The sequence below is a fragment of the Lithobates pipiens genome, unplaced genomic scaffold, assembly GCF_037356315.1.
Source record: "Lithobates pipiens isolate NorthernLeopardFrog02 unplaced genomic scaffold, aLitPip1_a1.2 Scaffold_16, whole genome shotgun sequence".
Taxonomy (NCBI): domain Eukaryota; kingdom Metazoa; phylum Chordata; class Amphibia; order Anura; family Ranidae; genus Lithobates; species Lithobates pipiens.
In genome coordinates, this window is record NW_027507748.1 from 393,465,600 (window position 1) to 393,483,678 (window position 18,079).

The 18,079-nt window shown below is 43.6% G+C and overlaps 1 long non-coding RNA gene and 1 pseudogene across 4 annotated transcripts in view; one reads left to right on the forward strand and one right to left on the reverse strand.

The window, feature by feature from the left end:
- LOC143983058 (uncharacterized) overlaps window positions 1-18,079 on the reverse strand; it is a 222,225-nt gene that overhangs the window by 134,421 nt on the left and 69,725 nt on the right. The gene's annotated exons all lie outside the window — the stretch shown is intronic.
- The window catches only part of LOC143983057 (multidrug and toxin extrusion protein 2-like), a 115,780-nt pseudogene that overhangs the window by 11,942 nt on the left and 85,759 nt on the right, over window positions 1-18,079 (forward strand). Inside the window, exons 3-7 of the transcript XR_013274556.1 lie at window positions 1,499-1,567; window positions 5,893-6,041; window positions 8,226-8,268; window positions 11,117-11,161; window positions 12,185-12,282. The product of XR_013274556.1 is annotated as a multidrug and toxin extrusion protein 2-like (transcript). The remainder of the gene's footprint in view (window positions 1-1,498; window positions 1,568-5,892; window positions 6,042-8,225; window positions 8,269-11,116; window positions 11,162-12,184; window positions 12,283-18,079) is intronic.

An 18,079-nucleotide genomic window follows, 5' to 3' on the forward strand; every position in this document is an offset into this window, starting at 1 on the left:
TTGACAAGCTTGCATTCAGACCCTGGGCATGTGGGTGGCAGGGACTGTTTTTATTTTTCTGCTGCAGCAGATGGGGCAGAGAAATTTTCTGGCTACAATCTACAGCTGGTGGTGTGCTGCTCGGACCTGGGACACCCTGTGTTATACCATCATCCCTGTCAGTGGAGGCTGCTGAGAGGTAGGGGCAAACTGAAGTGGGTAAGGAGGAGGGGGAAGAAGAGGGACAGATTTGCGCCCCTTTTGTGTGGCTTTTAGGTGCTCTTGCCAACGGGCTGAGTGGTTGGATGTTAAATGCCTTTTTAAGCATGTGGTACCCAAATTGTTGGTGTTTTTGCCACGTTTGATGTGCCCGAGACACAGTTTGCAGATGGCAACAGTGCGATCTGCTGCAGATGTGCTGAAGAAGGTCCAGACAGTTGAGCTTTGGGGAGTGGGCTGGGAGATAACAGCTGCAGAATGTGATGGAATACATTTACTTGGCTGGGGGGGGTGAGTTGATACAGCCAGCCGCACACTGCACTTGCGCCCTGCCCCATTCACTTTTGATCTGCTGTCGCTACTCCATGTAAGTCACTGAAAGTAGGTAGTAGGCAGAACTGGGAGAGTCATGCAGGGGCAGTGAAGGCTGTCCCTCCATCACCCACTCTCAACTCCCAGCCTGGAGGCAACTGCTAACGGGAAAGCCATTCCTGCTGTGGAAAAACTACAGGAACACCATTCCCATGCGTTTCAGTAGGACTTGAGCCCTGATTACAAGAAACTTAGTACAAGTCCTTTTTATTGGGCAAATCATTTTTGTATATATGTAATACTACTGTTAGTAGAGACTCTAGTTCTTCCAACTTCTCTTCACATGCATTTCATGGCAGTATATCTGTCAGTACCTGTTGTGACACATCTGGAAAAAGGACAGGACATTTAGCTTTTCAGAAAATGCAGCAATGGTCCAATCTGCATAGTATTAAGAAGAAACAGGATATGAGGTTGATTTACTAAAATGGGAGAGTGTAAAATGTCATGCAGCTGTGTATGTTAGTCGATCAGATTTTAACTTTAGCTTGTTCAATTAAGCTTTGACAAAAAAAAAAAAAACTGGAAACTGATTGGTTTCTATGCAGAGCTGCACCAGATTTTGCATGCTCCAATTTTAGAATATCAACTCCAAAGTGCACCCAATGTAGCAAACGTAGGGCATACAGATACATCCATTCTACAACCAGTAATGTAACCATTTATATTTTGAGAAATAGTCTTTCAAATTAAATCTTTATTTTCTTGTATATACCTGCTGCAGAGTATTTGTAGTGTTTATGGGGGTACACAGATATTTACACTCTACAGATTTCAATAGATAAGTAGTGAGCAGGGGGTTTGATTGGTTATTCAGACCCTGATACCAGGATCAAGACCACACTTCTTTTTTTAAAGAGAAATGTATTTTAATCAATTTTACAGCTCCTCTACATGTACAGTAAAAGACTATATCTTTTCCTTACAGGTTATAAATATAACTGGCATAACGATTGGTTCTGGAATGAGTAGTGGATGTGATACAATGATGTCCCAGGTATTTTTTCAATAGGCCTTTATTTTATGTTATACCGTTTTTTGCAAATACATTCTAGGACCCTTCAGCTGGAGGATGTTGGAATGCCATGGCTACCTAGAGCAGCCTGTTCATTCATTTGCTCACATGGCTGTCTCTTCATCAAGGCCGTGTTTATAAATATGTTAGTAAAAAAATGTTTTTGAATTTATAGAATCATTTGCTGTATATGTAAATCCCATTATCAGCTATACAGACCAACAATTAAGAGAAAGATTGATGTTTTAATGTATGGTGAAGTAGACAGAGCCTTAGGACATCTCTTAAATCCTTGCCTAGTCTTATGCCACGTACACACGAGCGTAATGTACGACGGAAGCTTTTAATCGTATATTTAGATCATGTGTATGCCTCATCTGACGGACCTAGAAATAGAACATGTTCCAAATCTTTCCAACGGAACCAATTCCTATTGGGAAAACCGATCGTCTGTATGCTGTTCCAACGGACCAAAAACAACACATGCTCTGAAGTAAGTACAAGATGGAAGATATTGGCTACTAGCTATTGAACTTCCTTTTTCTAGTCCCGTCGTACGTGTCGTACGTGTTGTACGTCACCGCGTTCTTGATGACCGGTGATCATGTGTACGCAAGACAGTTTCAGCGGAATTCTGTCGGAACTCCATCAGAAAAACCTTCAGAGTTTATCCCGACTGGAAAACTGGTTGTGTGTACAGGGCATAACTCATTATTCTTTTATATTGGTTGCAATGAGAATATACTGCAGGTTTTATTGTATTATACAGTGCCTTCAAAAAAAGTATTCATACCCCTTGAAATTTTCCACATTTTGGCATGTTACAACCAGAAACGTAAATATATTTTATTGGGATTGTGTGATAGACCAACTTTAAGTGGCATATAATTGTAAAATGGAAGGAAAATGAGACGGTTTTCAAAATTGTTAGTAAAAAGTGTGGCGTGCATTTCTATTCAGCACCCTTTACTCTGATACCCCTAACTAAAATCTAGTGGAACCAATTGCCTTCATAATTCCACCTAATTAGTAAATATAGTCCACCTGTGTGTAATTTAATCTCAGTATCAATACAGCTGTTCTGTGGAGCCCTGAGAGGTTTGTTAGAGAACCTTTGTGAACAAATAGCATCATGAAGGCCAAGGAACACACCAAACAGGTCAGGGATAAAGTTTTGGAGAAGTTTCAAGCAGACTTTGTTTTTTGGTGTTTGGTCTCCTGTTTGAGGATTTGTTCTTATTTAATTTTATATTTGTGTGGTTATTATATGCACTAAGATACTAAGTCATATTTATATTTGAGTTTGCACCGACTTTTTATATTTTCCAATCAAATGTGCATTGCCTTAGTACATTGGGGTGCCATTGAAAGTGAATAGCACCATAAGGTGCTAAAGCGTGTATAGTGATTTGTGGTAAGATGTGCTTTAATGCACCACAATGATGTGAATGGGTCCTTATTTACTTGTGTGCTCTACAGCTTTTTGTCTCACGTCTTAGGTAGCAAGTGATCTAGGAACAGGGGCAGACTGACAACTCATGGGGCCCCCGGGCAATAGAAGATCATGGGGCCCCCTGTGTCTCCACCCACACGCAAGCCACACCTACACAAAGCCCCACCTACATAAATCATGGGGCACACTGTAAGGCATTCAGCAGGGCACGGACACAACACAGGGAATGGGGCACACAGCAGGGAACATCAAGGGGTACACAGCAGGGAACACAGGGCATGGGGCACAGTAGGACACACAGGAAGTCCCATCATGGGGCATAGGGCACATCAAGGGGTACACAGCAGGGCACTGAGAACATCACAGGGCATGGGGCACATCACAGGACATACAGCAGGGCACTGAGAACATTACAGGGCATGGGGCACATCACAGGACACACAGCAGGGCACATCAGGTGGTACACAGCAGGTAATGAGACACATCACAGGGCACACAGCAGGGTTTATTATGCTGTATACAGCAGGGCACCTTATTAAGCACAGCATGGTGCATCACAGGGGCCACAGGGAACATCAGAGTGTACACAGCAGGGCATGGGGCACACAGTAGGCACATCATGGAGTACACAACGGGGCACGTCACAGGGCACATCAGGAGGTACACAGCAGGGCATGCATCACAGGGAATGTGGCACATAGTAGGGCACACAGCAGAGCACAGGGCACACAGTAGGGCACATCATTGGAAACAGGGCACATCTGCCGGTACACAGCAGGACACATCACAGGGCATGGGGCACACGCTATGGTACAGAGCAAAGCACAGGGCACATCAGGGAGTACGCAGCAGGCCACAGAGCACATCACAGGGTATGGGGCACACAGTAGGTCACATCACAGGGCACACAGTAGGGAACAGCATGGGTCACAGCACATATTATATGGTACACAGCAGGGCACATCACAGGGCATGGAGCACACAGGGCACATCAGGGAGTACAAAGCACATCACAGGGTATGGGGCACACAGTAGAGCACATCAGGCGGTACACAGCAGGGCATGGGGCACATAGCAGGGCAAAGGACACATCACAGGGCATGGGGCACACAGTATGGCACATCTGGGGGGTACACAGCAGGGCACATCACAGGCCACGAGGTACACAGTAGGGCAAATAGCAGGGTACAACCAAAACACAGGGCACAAAGCAGAGCACTGGGATCCTCCACACACAGCACAGTGTTTCTCAGGGCAGCTGTGGGGGGAGAAGGCACAGGGGGACACCGTGGGGGTGTAAGGCACAGGGGGGCACAGTGGGCGGGGTGTAAGGCACAGGGGGACACGGGGGGTGTTTTAAGGCACACAGGGACACAGTTGGTGGAGGAGGACACAGGGGTACACTGTGGGAGGGTGTAAGGCACAGGGGGGCACTGTGGGGGGTGTAAGGCACAGGGGGACACTGTGGGGGGGTGTAAGGCATAGGTGGACACTGGGGGTGGGGTGTAAGGCACAGGGGGACACTGTGGGGGTGTAAGGCACAGGGGACACTGTGGGGGGTGTAAGGCACAGGGGGACACTGGGGGTGGGGTGTAAGGCACAGGGGGACACTGTGGAGGGTGTAAGCACAGGGGACACTATGGGGGTGTAAGGCACAGGGGACACTGTGGGGGGTGTAAGGCACAGGGGGGCACTGGGGGTGGGGTGTAAGGCACAGGGGGACACTGTGGGGGGTGTAAGGCACAGGGGACACTGTGGGGGGTGTAAGGCACAGGGGGACACTGTGGGGGGGTGTAAGGCACAGGGGACAATGTGGGGGGTGTAAGGCACATGGGGACACTGTGGGGGGGGTGTAAGACACAGGGGGACACTGGGGAGATGTAAGGCACAGGGGGACACTGGTGGGGTGTAAGGCACAGGGGGACACTGAGGGTGTAAGGCACAGGGGACACTGGGGGGAGGTGTTTTAAGGCACAGGGGGACACAGTGGGTGGAGGAGGACACAGGGGTACACGGTGGGGGGGGGGTTGTAAGGCACCGACGGGCATTGGGGGTGGGGTGTAAGGCACAGGGGGGCACTGTGGGGGTGTAAGGCACAGCGGACACTGTGGGGGGGGTGTAAGGCACAGGGGGACACTGGGGGGTTGTAAGGCACTGGGGGTGTAAGGCACAGGGGGACACTGGGAGGTGTAAGGCACAGGGGGACACTAGGGGGTGTAAGGCACAGGGGGACACTGGGGGGTGTAAGGTACAGGGGAACACTGGGGGTGCAAGGCACAGGGGGACACTGGGGGGATGTAAGGCACAGGGGGACACTGTGGGGGGTGTAAGGCACAGGGGTCACTGGGGGGGGGTGCAAGGCACAGGGGGACACTGGGGGGGGATGTAAAGCACAGGGGAACACTGGGGGTGTAAGGAACAGGGGGACACTGGGGGGCTGTAAGGCACAGGGGAACACTGGGGTGGTGTGAGGCACAGGGGGACACGGGGGTGTAAGGCACATGGGGACACTGGGGGGTGTAAGGAACAGGGGGACACTGGGGGGGTGTAAGGCACAGGGGGACACGGGGGGTGTAAGGCACAGGGGGACACGGGGGGGTGTAAGGCACAGGGGGACACGGGGGGGTGTAAGGCACAGGGGGACACGGGGGGGGGGTGTAAGGCACAGAGGAGCACACACTGTGTGGTGGACTAGGAACCTACAAGACTGAACTAGGAAATGGTGGTGTCACTCTGACAGCAGTTTATCGATTTAGATTCCAACTGTGTATTTAGGCGTTTACCTGAAGTCTTGCCTCAAAGTCCACAGTTAATACACAATTATATGTGTATATGTATATTCTCATTCTTTCAGACATATGGCAGCAAGAATATGAAGCGAGTGGGAACAATTCTGCAGAGAGCAATTCTTATTCTAATGCTGTGCTGCTTCCCCTGCTGGGCAATACTTATTAATACAGAACAGATATTGCTTCTGTGCAAACAGAATCCAGATATCGCCAGGTTAGTATTATCACCTTCCACTTATTACCTTTAGCAAACATGTACTGTATGAAACAGTTAATTAATTGACTATGAGATAAAGCCAAACTCCAGATGTTATCATGTCAACCTTGCTCTCTGTGCTATTGTACTTTGAGCCCAGGTTGGTGTAGAGAGGGGTGTTCAAGACTACTTGGGCTCACAGAGAGATGTGTCCATTACTACCTTGGCTAAGGATATTAAATTCAGAAGAGGCTGGCTGTGGATTTCCTGCATAGCACTGGAGACAATATAAGCATTGCAGCAATGGCTGCATTTTTTATTTTTAAAGCCTATGGACATAATATTTAAAACAATAAATAAATACATCAATTTTAGGTTAATCACTCTACCTGCCACATTCACTGTAGCACAATTGTCTTGCAAGTTATCCATTGTTTGATATTTGTTTTTAAATTCTACATGTTTCTGTGAAACTGCTTGTTCAACAGAGAATATTTTCAGGCACATCTTATTCTTCTTCACATTTGTTTTGCATGCTGCTACACAATGAATAGGTGGGATGAGAGGCAATTACCATATAATTTGATAAACCTAAAGAAGAACTAAACCCATTCATATAAAGTATAACTAGAGGCAAAACTTTTTTTTTTATTATAGCTTTGGATAAAGTAGAGAGGGATTATAACACCTTCAACAACATCAGTTTTTATTGCTGTCTGTGCACCCGTTAAGGAGATTCACCCTCTCGATTTGTCCTGTTTACCATTATAATCGAAAAGTGAACGTAAAAAAATAAATTCTACATTTTGGATTGTCTCCAGAAAAGTAATAGAAGGGAAATCTTCCAGTGTGGACTGATGACCTGGGGAGTCTGTAGGAAACCATGAAATCAGACAGAGACAGAAGTACATTTAAATCACACTTGTTTAATAATAAAAGTAAGTAGAGCAAAACGTAGGCAAAACATAGCCAGAGTTCAGGAACCCGGAAACAGATAGTCAGACAAGCCAAGTGTCAGGGAGCCAGAGATGAGCGTAGCAAAACAGCAAGCAGGATCTGGAGCCAGAAGGGATTCCAGCCAAGCAAGTCTTTTAACAGGAATGCAGGAGAGAGTCTCTGTGATGTTGACTAAGGCGAAGGCAGAGATCCTCTGGGCTGGACAGCTTAAGTAGGCAGGACTATCTGATCAGGATATCATGAACAGCTGAGTAACTGTGGAGAGATAGGAGCTGGCAATTAGCCGACAGCTGAGCAGCCAGCTCAGAGAAGGAAGGAATGAGGCCAGCCCTGGTAGGGTCCCCAAGATTTTCCCCTAATTTGCAGGCATTTCCCCTCACTTCCTATTTGGATATTGGACAGAAAGTGAAGGGAAATCTCCACAATGGGACAAAGATGGCAAAAAAAATAAAATCTGACAGGGGCTATAACCCTCCCTTACGCTATCCAAAATGAAAATAAATATTTTGCCCATAAATCAATTTTAACAGTTTCAATAACAGTTGTAAAGGCTGAAGGTTTTTTTTTACCTTCATGCATTCTATGCACAAAGATAAAAATCCTTCTGTGGGCTGCTCTCCCCAGAGCCCCCCCCCAATACTCATCTTAACTCCCTCCTGATCCAGCGATGTGCACAAGAGCCTCAGTTGTCTTGGGACTTCCTCTCCCCACTGGCTGTGACAGCAGCAGCAGGAGCCATTGGCTCCCACTGCTGTCAATCACAGATAGTGAGCCAATGAGGAGTGAGTGGGAGGCAGTGCCGAGTCGCAGTTCTATGTTTTCTATAGATGCATATAGCAGGGCTTGGGAGCAAGCACGCACAAGTGCCCTCATAGCAAGTGCCTTCCTATTGGGGGCACTGGTCAAGGGGGAGGAGCCAGGAGGGCCAGCGGGGGACCCGAGAAAAAGAGGATCAGGGCTGCTCTGTGCAACACCACTACACAGAGAAGGTTAGTATGGCATGTTTTTTTTTTACTTAAAAAAAAACCATTTTTTAAATATATATCTGTCACATTGGCTGTGCTCTCAACCAAACTGTCAAACCATCAAATGGCTGATGTCATAACTAGTCACATGTGCAGCATCATGGCAGTGGAACATCAAACAAAGGCCAAGATGGCAGCTTTCTTGAGGTTTAGTTCCTCTTTAAGTTGTATGAATTCCATATTCATAGAGTTAATAATACATATATACATTTATTTTCAGGTTAACACAAAAATATGTGATGATCTTTTTACCAGCTCTACCTGTAAGTACACCCTGTCTTCTGTGTCCGGGACCTATTTTTAGACAATCACATTTTCTGATGAATTTATTTCAGGTGATATTGTTGTAATTGCTTTTCTTTCAACCTCTGTGTTACCAGTGGTAGGGTGGGCTGCAAAGAGGTGCTCACAAATACAGTGTTTTAGCTTCAAACAAATCGATATTGCAAAACATAAGATACAAAATGAAATTCTACAAAATTAAGTGTTGCATCCTATGCTCACCAACAAATATTCATAAACAAAGTCCACTCCACATTGCTTGTGTAGCCAATTATTTAAAAAGTAGGGAAAGGAAGACTAGAAATCCAATTAAATCAAACTAAATTTCAAATTACATTTAATAAAATCTGACATTAACGTAATAGTGGCTTAAGTCCCTTCACCCATTCTTTGGAATCTCTCTATCTTATTACAGATTAGGCTAACAGGGTCTGTATCTCCTCTTGGTTGAGACAATCCACCAACACAGCCTCTGAGGTCACAGCAATCATCCTCCACAATGCATTTCCTTTACAGCTCCAAAAAGATCCTACACTGATGGATGGATTGGATCCTAGAAAGAGGATTTGTCCTGCCCACAGCTCATTTGCCTAGCAATGACAGCTAACTTTCAGATTCTGCAGAGCCCAAATCCAAGCCAAATCATAGCCCAAATCCAAGCTCATCACTAGCAATCAGCCATCGTCTGTGGTTTTTGATTAACCTCCCTGGTGGTATGATTAGTTCCGATTTTAGGTGCTGAAAGCGGTACAATTATTTTGCATGGAAATTTGGCGTTTTATATTGTAGGCCTGCAATTCTTAGGAATAACTCTCTTAAATCTGTTCAAACCAGAGTCTAGCAGACATCCCGGGTATGATAAAGTTTATAATATAATAAATAATAATAAAAATTATTCAATAATGTAATCAAATCCAAAAACACTGAAATTTTCTCATTTGCAGAATTGTCGCTGTCATTAGATTTAGTGTTTGATGACGAATTTCCCCACAAATCTCTATCGCTCAATTCTGCAAGTGATTATAATTTATTATCACTGTTTTCTAGTTGGTCTAAAATTACTTTTGACATAAAGGGACAGTTTTTGGTTGCTATGGACAATCTCCAAATTCCAGGCAGAAAAAACAGTATTTATAATATAAAAGTGCATGCAGGGCACTCAACAGACCACTAGGGACAAAGGGGGTGTGTCATTTTTTTATACAGTACTATAATCTGTAAGATTACAGTACTGTGTGTGTTTTGTGTGTTTTTACTTTTTTGAATTTGGCGCCAATCTCCGCCCCCATGCGCCGTAACGTCACAGGGAACGGAGCTTGGCGGCATTCGGGCACTGTGTGAATCGAGCGGAGGACATCTCGATCACACAGCGCGGAGGACATCGCTGGATCCAGGGGACAAGGTAAGTAACTTCTCCCTGTGCCCACCCTGTATCCAGCGATGCAATCCCGAGTCTGGCTTGGGGTTACCGCTCGTGGTACTGAAATTCCAGCTCCAGCCAGACTCGGGATCACCGCCAGGGAGGTTAAGGGAATCCCTACAAGACAGTTGCTGTGAGATCGGATCTTTCATAAGAAGACTTAAAGAACATATATAAAACTATATATTGAAAAAGTGCACATCGATAGCAGTGGTGAGGAATAGATCAGAGACTCTGAGTCCAAGAAAAACAAGGAAATTAAATTGAACTAGGTATAGTCATCACATTTGGATCTCATTGGAAAAAGATTATGTATCCTGCTTAATAAGCATTAGCCAATTCTTATTCTGGACAGCAACCTGCTCAAGATAGTAGGGGAAAAACCAAACTTGGTAGCAAAACAAGACTTTTAAGGGATATCCTGGTGTACAGTGAAAATACCTCTATAACCTATATGACCAATACAATCTGCAGGCCAATAGGGACATTTTCAAATGTTGTCACTGTAGTGTATGTAGTCTTTGGAATAGCAATTAGTCAAAGTTGTTTTCAGTCAAGACATCAATTTCTTTGTGGTTCATATGATCATTTTTCCACGTATTATTATTATTATTATTATAATAATAATCACCTGTCACACATTACGGATTGTCACTTGCCTTGTCATGGATTGTCACTTGCCACGTCACCTGCCACACATTACTTGCCATGTCGCCTGCAACACATTACGGATTGTCACTTGCCACGTAATGGATTGTCATTTGCTTCCTCGCCTGCCACATGTTATGGATTGCCACTTGCTGTGTCACTTTCCTTCTGTGTCCCAGAGTCAGGCATCAGATTATCAGTCAGGCAGCAGAGAGATAATGTCATCTCTCTGCTTCCCGCAGCTGCCTGCACAGTAAGGGGGAACTGCACTGCAGGAATGCAGGGCGGGTGCCGGGTGGTGAGAGATGATATCATCTCTATGCTCACCCACCTTCCAGCTCCCTGATTGGCCAGCCCACTCACCCACGAGCCGCCCAGCTGTTTTACCAACTGAGCCGCCTGACAGCCCTTGGAGCCGCCCACGCTCTCACCCGTAGAGCCACCCGCTCTCATCCGTGGACCTGCCTGCTCTGACCCAGGGAGCTGTCTGTCCTCACCGGGCCCCACTCAGCTGCAGACCCCATAGCGACACATGCGGGCGCTATGGGGTCTGCAGCTGAGTGGGGCCCGGTGAGGACAGACAGCTCCCTGGGTCAGAGCAGGCAGGTCCACGGATGAGAGCGGGTGGCTCTACGGGTGAGAGCGTGGGCGGCTCCAAGGGCTGTCAGGCGGCTCAGTTGGTAGTTCCGCCACTGCCAATAGAGCATATTGACTATGTATTTGCTAAATTGTACTTTATATGCTTCTTATTTTCATTACAGGCAGTATTTCTCCAGCAACTGCAATTCAAATATTTACAAAATCAGGTAAAAGTCTTGCAAAGTTTAATCTTTATTCCATGGTTAACATATTATTTTCATTTGCAGGTAATTTCCCCTACTTAACACTTAATTTAAGCATCAACATAAACAGCAAAGCTTAGGCATTGGCTTTTGATTAATCTCTTGCCCTTACGCTTAGGGTCCTTAAACCCAACCCATAACAGTTCATGTCTTTGTACCTTTTTAAAAAAAAACATGTTTTCCAATTATATCCCTATAGTCTTATGCCCCATACACACGGTCGGACATTTCGACCACAAAATCCATCAGATTTTTTCAGACAGATTTTGGCCGAAATTTGTCTTGCATACATACAGTCGCACAAAGTTGTCAGAAAATGTGATCGTTCGGAACGAGGTGACGTACAATGGGACTACGTAGAGGCCAGTAGCCAATATCTTTTGTCTCCAAATTTTTTCTGAGCATACGTGGCACTTTGTGCGTCGGAAAAAAGTCGGAAAAAGTCAGATCGGATTTTGTTGTCGGAAAATTTTAGATCCAGCTCTCAAACCTTTTCAGTCAGAAATTCCGACAGAAAAAGTCCAATAGAGCCCACACACGATCGGATTTTCCGACAACATAATCCGATCTGACTTTTTAAGTCTGAATTTCCGACTGTGTGTATGGGGCATTATAGTCTTTTTAACCATGCCCTAAAATGCAACTGAAATTAATACAATTATTTAGGATTAAAATATGAGTCCATTGCTATAATTTACATGTGCTTTGCCTTACTACCGTAATAAACCTAGAAACAGTTACATAGATGCACCAGAAGGTGTATTGCAGCTTTCTTACAAAATCAAATAAGATTGCAGCAGCTTTACCTTAAGAGAAGATAGGCGGTGTACATAGCAATGGCCGACCAATATCTGGTCTTACAACCTGCAGCTAGTATCATAGATCTACACATAGAACTTTATGACTTAATAAAAATCAGGGGAGACTTTTATAAAATGTAATTTATTTTCATGCAGAATGACACAAACATACATTTTTCTTTTATAGGGTATCCTGTGGCCTCAGTTCTTTATTTGTTTAGCAGTAAACATTAGCAATGCGGTTGTCAATGCTATTTTCATATACGTCTTCAATATGGGAGTAGTGTAAGTATGTCACATTTACTTATACAGATTTTGCACTCTCCAGATTTAGTATATCAACCTCAATGTGTATGTGTGTTCTGGACAATGCAGATAGGTATGTATGTATGATATGTAATATAAAGTGCATGTCTATCTATCTATCTATCTATCTATCTATCTATCTATCTATCTATCTATATATATATATATATATATATATATATATATATATAATTAAGCACAATATTGGCATTCAAGCCAGCCCCTCCTGCAGTGCAAAATGCAAAAATAAAGTACAGATGTGGCCTTTTGAAAGTGCTCCAAACCAGAGGTACAGTACTGGTAGGCACCATAATAATCTTTATGAAATAAATGAACTCATCAAATGGTCTTGACAGCCAGTACTAATGATCACGGAGCACTTGCTAAAATCAATATATATATATATATATATATATATATATATATAGCTCTATCACTCTCCTTCATATCTCTATTAGTATTCCCTTTCAGTTTAGCAATAGGAAACAAAGGAAACAAGACTTCACATAGCACAAAAGTGTCACAATTTATTTAAATAATGGCATATAAAATCACACTTACATGTAAAATGCTATAATGACACTATGAAATGTGCTCAGCTAACCCCACCACCTAGGCTCTGTGACAGCAAGACGTCTGGTTTGCATGATGATGTCAGCATGGCCATGCCCACTCAACACACTGTGTATGGAGACAAGTGAGGGGAAGATGGCCCCCACCCGTCTCCATACTATAACAGGGCGGAAGCAACGTCAAAACGTCACTTCCGCCCCATATGTCTTAAAGGCACATTTTTCTGTTGTCATTTTTTTCAAATGACAAATTTTTATTTTATTTTATTGCATTTAGGTCCAAATAAGAGATCTGAGGTCATTTCGACCCCAGATCTCATATTTAACCACTTGACCACTGGGCACTTAAACACCCTTAATAACCAGACCAATTTTCAGCTTTCGGTGCTCTCGCATTTTGAATGACAATTACTCAGTCATGCAACACTGGACCTATATGAAATTTTTGTCCTTTTTTTCACACAAATAGAGCTTTCTTTTGGTGGTATTTAATCACCGCTGGGTTTTTTATTTTTTGTGCTATAAAAGAAAAAATACCGAAAATTCTGTAAAAAAATGAATTTTTCTTTGTTTCTGTTAGAAAATTTAGCAGATTAGTAATTTTTTCTTCATAAATTTTGGCCAAAATTTATACCACTACATATCTTTGGTAAAAATAAGTACAAATTGGTGGATATTATTTGGTCTTTGTGAAAGTTATAGAGTCCACAAGCTATGGCGCCAATATCTGAAAATTGATCACACCTGAAGTACTGACGGCCTATTTCAATTCTTGAGATCCTAACATGCCAGAAAAGTACAAATACCCCCCAAATGACCCCTTTTTGGAAAGAAGACATTCCAAGGTATTTAGTAAGAGGCATGATGAGTTTTTTGAAGTTGTCATTTTTTCCCACAATTCTTTGCAAAATCAAGATTTTTTTAACTTTTTTTTTTTTCACAAAATTGTCATATTATCAGGTTATTTCTCACACACAGCATATGCATACAACAAATTACACCCCAAAACACATTCTGCTATTACTCCCGAGTATGGTGATACCACATGTGTGAGACTTTTACACAGTGTGGCCACATACAGAGGCCCAACATGCATGGAGCGCCATCAGGCGTTCTGGAGCACCCAGGACAATTCTGACATTTCTCTCCTACATGTAAAAATCATCATTTATTTGCTAGAAAATTACATAGAATCCCAAAACATTATATATGTTTTTTTAGCAAACACCCTGGAGAATACAATGGTGGTCTTTGCGCAGTAATTTTTCGAATGCTTTTTTTTGGAAAAAAAACAGTTTTGTGCTTAAAAAAAAAAAAAAACACAGTAAAGTTAGCCCAATTTTTGCATAATGTGAAAGATGAAGTTACGCTGAGTAAATAGATACCTAATATGTCACTCTTCAAAATTGCACATGCTCGTGGAATGGCGCCAAACGTCGCTACTTAAAAATCCCCATATGCGACGATTTAATTTTTTTTTACTGGTTATAAGTTTTGAGTTACAGAGGAGGTCTAGGGCTAGAATTATTGCTCTCGCTCTAACGTTCGCAGCGATACCTCACATGTGTGGTTTGAACACCGTTTTCATATGTGGGCGGGACTTACGTATGCGTTCGCTTCTGCATGCGAGCACATGGGGACAGGGGCGCTTTAAAAAAAAAACATTTTTTTTATTGTTCATTTTACTTTATTTATTTTAGTTTGACATTTTTTTCCCCAAAAATAATTTTTTTGATCACTTTTATTCCTATTACAAGGAATGTAAACATCCCTTGTAATAGGAATATGGCATGACAGGTCCTCTTTACAGTGAGATGTGGGGTCAATAAGACCCCAAATCTCACCTCTAAGCTGGGAAGCCTGAAAAAAAAAAAAGATTCTGGCTTTGATCGTATTAGCGATTCGGTAGAAGCACTGGAGGGCGGAGGGCGGCGGGAGGGGGGGGGGGATGTCTATGGCTGGGTATTGCAGGGTATCACCGACTATGGCTGGGTATCTCAGAGTATGGCTGGGTATCTCAGAGTATGGCGTTGCAGAGTATTGCTTTGCAGAGCATTGCAGGGTATTGGCGGGTGTTGCAGAGCATTGCAGAGTGTTGCAGGGTATTGGCGGGTGTTGCAGAGCATTGCAGAGTGTTGCAGAGCATTGCAGAGTGTTGCAGAGTGTTGCAGGGTGTTGCAGGGTGTTGCAGGGTGTTGCAGAGTGTTGCAGAGTGTTGCAGGGTGTTGCAGAGTGTTGCAGAGTATTGCAGAGTGTTGCAGAGTATTGCAGAGTGTTGCAGAGTATTGCAGAGTGTTGCAGGGTATTGCGGAGTGTTGCAGGGCATTGCGGAGTGTTGCAGGGCATTGCGGAGTGTTGCAGAACGTTGCAGAACGTTGCGGAGTGTTGCGGAGTGTTGCAGGGCATTGCGGAGTGTTGCAGGGCATTGCGGAGTGTTGCAGGGTATTGCGGAGTGTTGCGGAGTGTTGCAGGGCATTGCGGAGTGTTGCAGGGCATTGCAGAGTATTGCAGGGTATTGCAGGGTATTGCAGAGTATTGCAGAGTATTGCAGGGTATTGCAGAGTGTTGGCAGGGAATTGAGGGGTTAATTTTCGGTGAGCAGCGATGTGGGCACTGCAGATGCAGCCCACATCGCTGCTGACACCGATCTCTTCCCCCTCCGCTGTACCGATCGGTACAGAGAGGGGGAGGGAGGAACCGGCGTCATAACATGACGCCGGCTTGTTTACAAGTGATCACTCCGTCATTTGACGGAGCGATCACGTGGTAAACGGCCGCGATGAGCGGCCGTTTACCGTGATTCGTGATGCGCCGGGTCCACTGGACCCAGCGGTCACGGATGCTCTCGTGTGCGCGCCCCAGGGGGCGCGCGAGAGCAGAATTCTGGGAGGCCGTTAATTAACGGCCTCTCAGAGTTAAATAACCGCCCTGAAGCCATTAATCGGCAATGGGCGGTTGTTAAGTGGTTAAGAGGACCTGCCATAAATAAAATTAAGTAAAGTTTTAAAGCGCCCAGCCCCAACGAGCTTGCGCACAGCAGCGAATGCATATGTGAGTAGCACCCGCATATGAAAACGGTGGTCAAACCACGCATGTGATGTATTGCTGTGATCGTTAGAGCGAGAGCAATAATTATAGCCCTAGACCTCCTCTGTAACTCAAAACATGCAACCTGTAGAATTTTTTAAACACCGCCTATGGAGATTTTTCAGAGTAAAAGTTTGACGGCATTCCACGAGTGGGCTCAATTTTGAAGTGTGACATGTTGGGTATCAATTTACTCAGAGTAACATTATCTTTCACAATATAAAAAAAAAATGGGCTAACTTTACTGTTTTTTTTTTTTTTTATTTAAAATAAAAGGGGACTTTTTTTTCCAAAAAAAAATGCGCTTTTAAGACCGCTGAGCAAATACGGTGTGACAAAAAGTATTGCAATGACCGCCAGTTTATTCTCTAGGGTGTTAGAAAAAAAATGTATAATGTTTGTGGGTTCTAAATAATTTTCTAGCAAAAAAAATTGTTTTTAACTTGTAAACACAGAGTCTGAAAAAGAGGCCTGGTCTTTAAGTGGTTAAAACAATGATTCCAGCAACATATGAATATAAATTATGGATTTCACTTAGCCCAGCAATACAAAAAATAAATGTCCCCAAAACACATACTGTAGCAACAAGGAATTCATTGCTCCAGCAACAGGGGATAGTAATTCCAATCCCAGCAGATTAGGTTTTAGGACAGGTGTTGGGCTGGCTGATGATAAAAGAACAGGGTCATCTGACCCCTACACAGTCCTTGTGTAATTAGGAGCCCAACTAATCATGGTTCAGAAGTATGCATTTTTATAATGCTAGAGAACATTCCAGTTCAGGTATTGTTCTTTCTGTAGGTAGGACTACTTGGCCCGTACACACGGTCGGACTTTTTGACAACAAACATGCAAATTAGCTGTTTTGGAGCAACATCCGACTGTGTGTACGCTCCATCGGACAAACTTTTTCTGTTTTCATCGGACTTTTGTTGGCTGTGCGAACGGACAAACTTTCTGGCAACAAAAGTCCGATGGAGCAAAGTCCGACCGTGTGTACGCAAAAGCATCGGACTTTTGTACAAGGTACAAACACGCATGCTCAGAACCTATGCAAACGATCAGACTACAATACAGAAGTTGACCAAAGGTGGCGCTGGAGTCATTGAACGTCCTCTTTTGAAGTGGCGTCCGTACGTTGTGACGTCACCACGTTCGTGTTTGTTGTCAAAAAGTCCGACCGTGTGTATGCAATACAAACTTGTGGACCACGCCCTTTGTACAAAAGTCCACGGAAAAGTTTGTACAAGTCCGACCGTGTGTATGAGGCTTTAGAATGATCAAGTAGATAAAACCTTGTGAGCTGCCGCACTCCTACCCTAAAGTCAAAACACTAAACAAATATAAAATGAAAGAAATAAAAAATAAAAATAAACAGCTGCCAACACTACCCACACTTCCCAAATGTGACAATACAAACTAATATACCAGTTGTGTAGCTAAAATACATGAAATAAATAAAATATAATTACATAACTACTAAACTTATCACTAAATGCATATATCCTATATTCTAAAGGTGATAAAGTCAAACATAAAATATAATATAATAACAGTGCACATGCTCCGTGTGATGCACACAAATCCTCAATAATATTAAAAGTCCATTATAAAAGCATAAACATAGAACGTGATGGTAATATCTTCATGCAATGTCCAAAAATATATATAGGGAAACTGCACGTGCTCCATGTATTGTACAAAAATCCTTAATATTTCAACAGTCTAAACATAAACCGTGATGATGATATCTTCAAACGATGTACACACACCCCCCACCCGGTGTACCCTCACCTTAAGAGCTTTTTAAAAAAAGCCTGTGATAAATATTCTTATCAGCTTGGGAAGATCCTCCTATGGTTCCTCTTTCATGTCGTGGCTAATTATGGCTTAAATTCTGATACAAAGGTCACTCTTTCCTTCTGATCACAAGCTGCTGTTTCCTCCTGGATGTCAGCAATCTTTTATTCTCATAGTTTCATTCTTCCTTTTGTATAGCCCCTTTCACACGGGTGGACCTTTCAGTTTTTTAGGTCTATGGAGGGACCTGCTCCGATCTGCTAAAGTGTGATGGACGGAAACCCTATTTTTCCATCTGTCTGGCGGATAGGATCAGA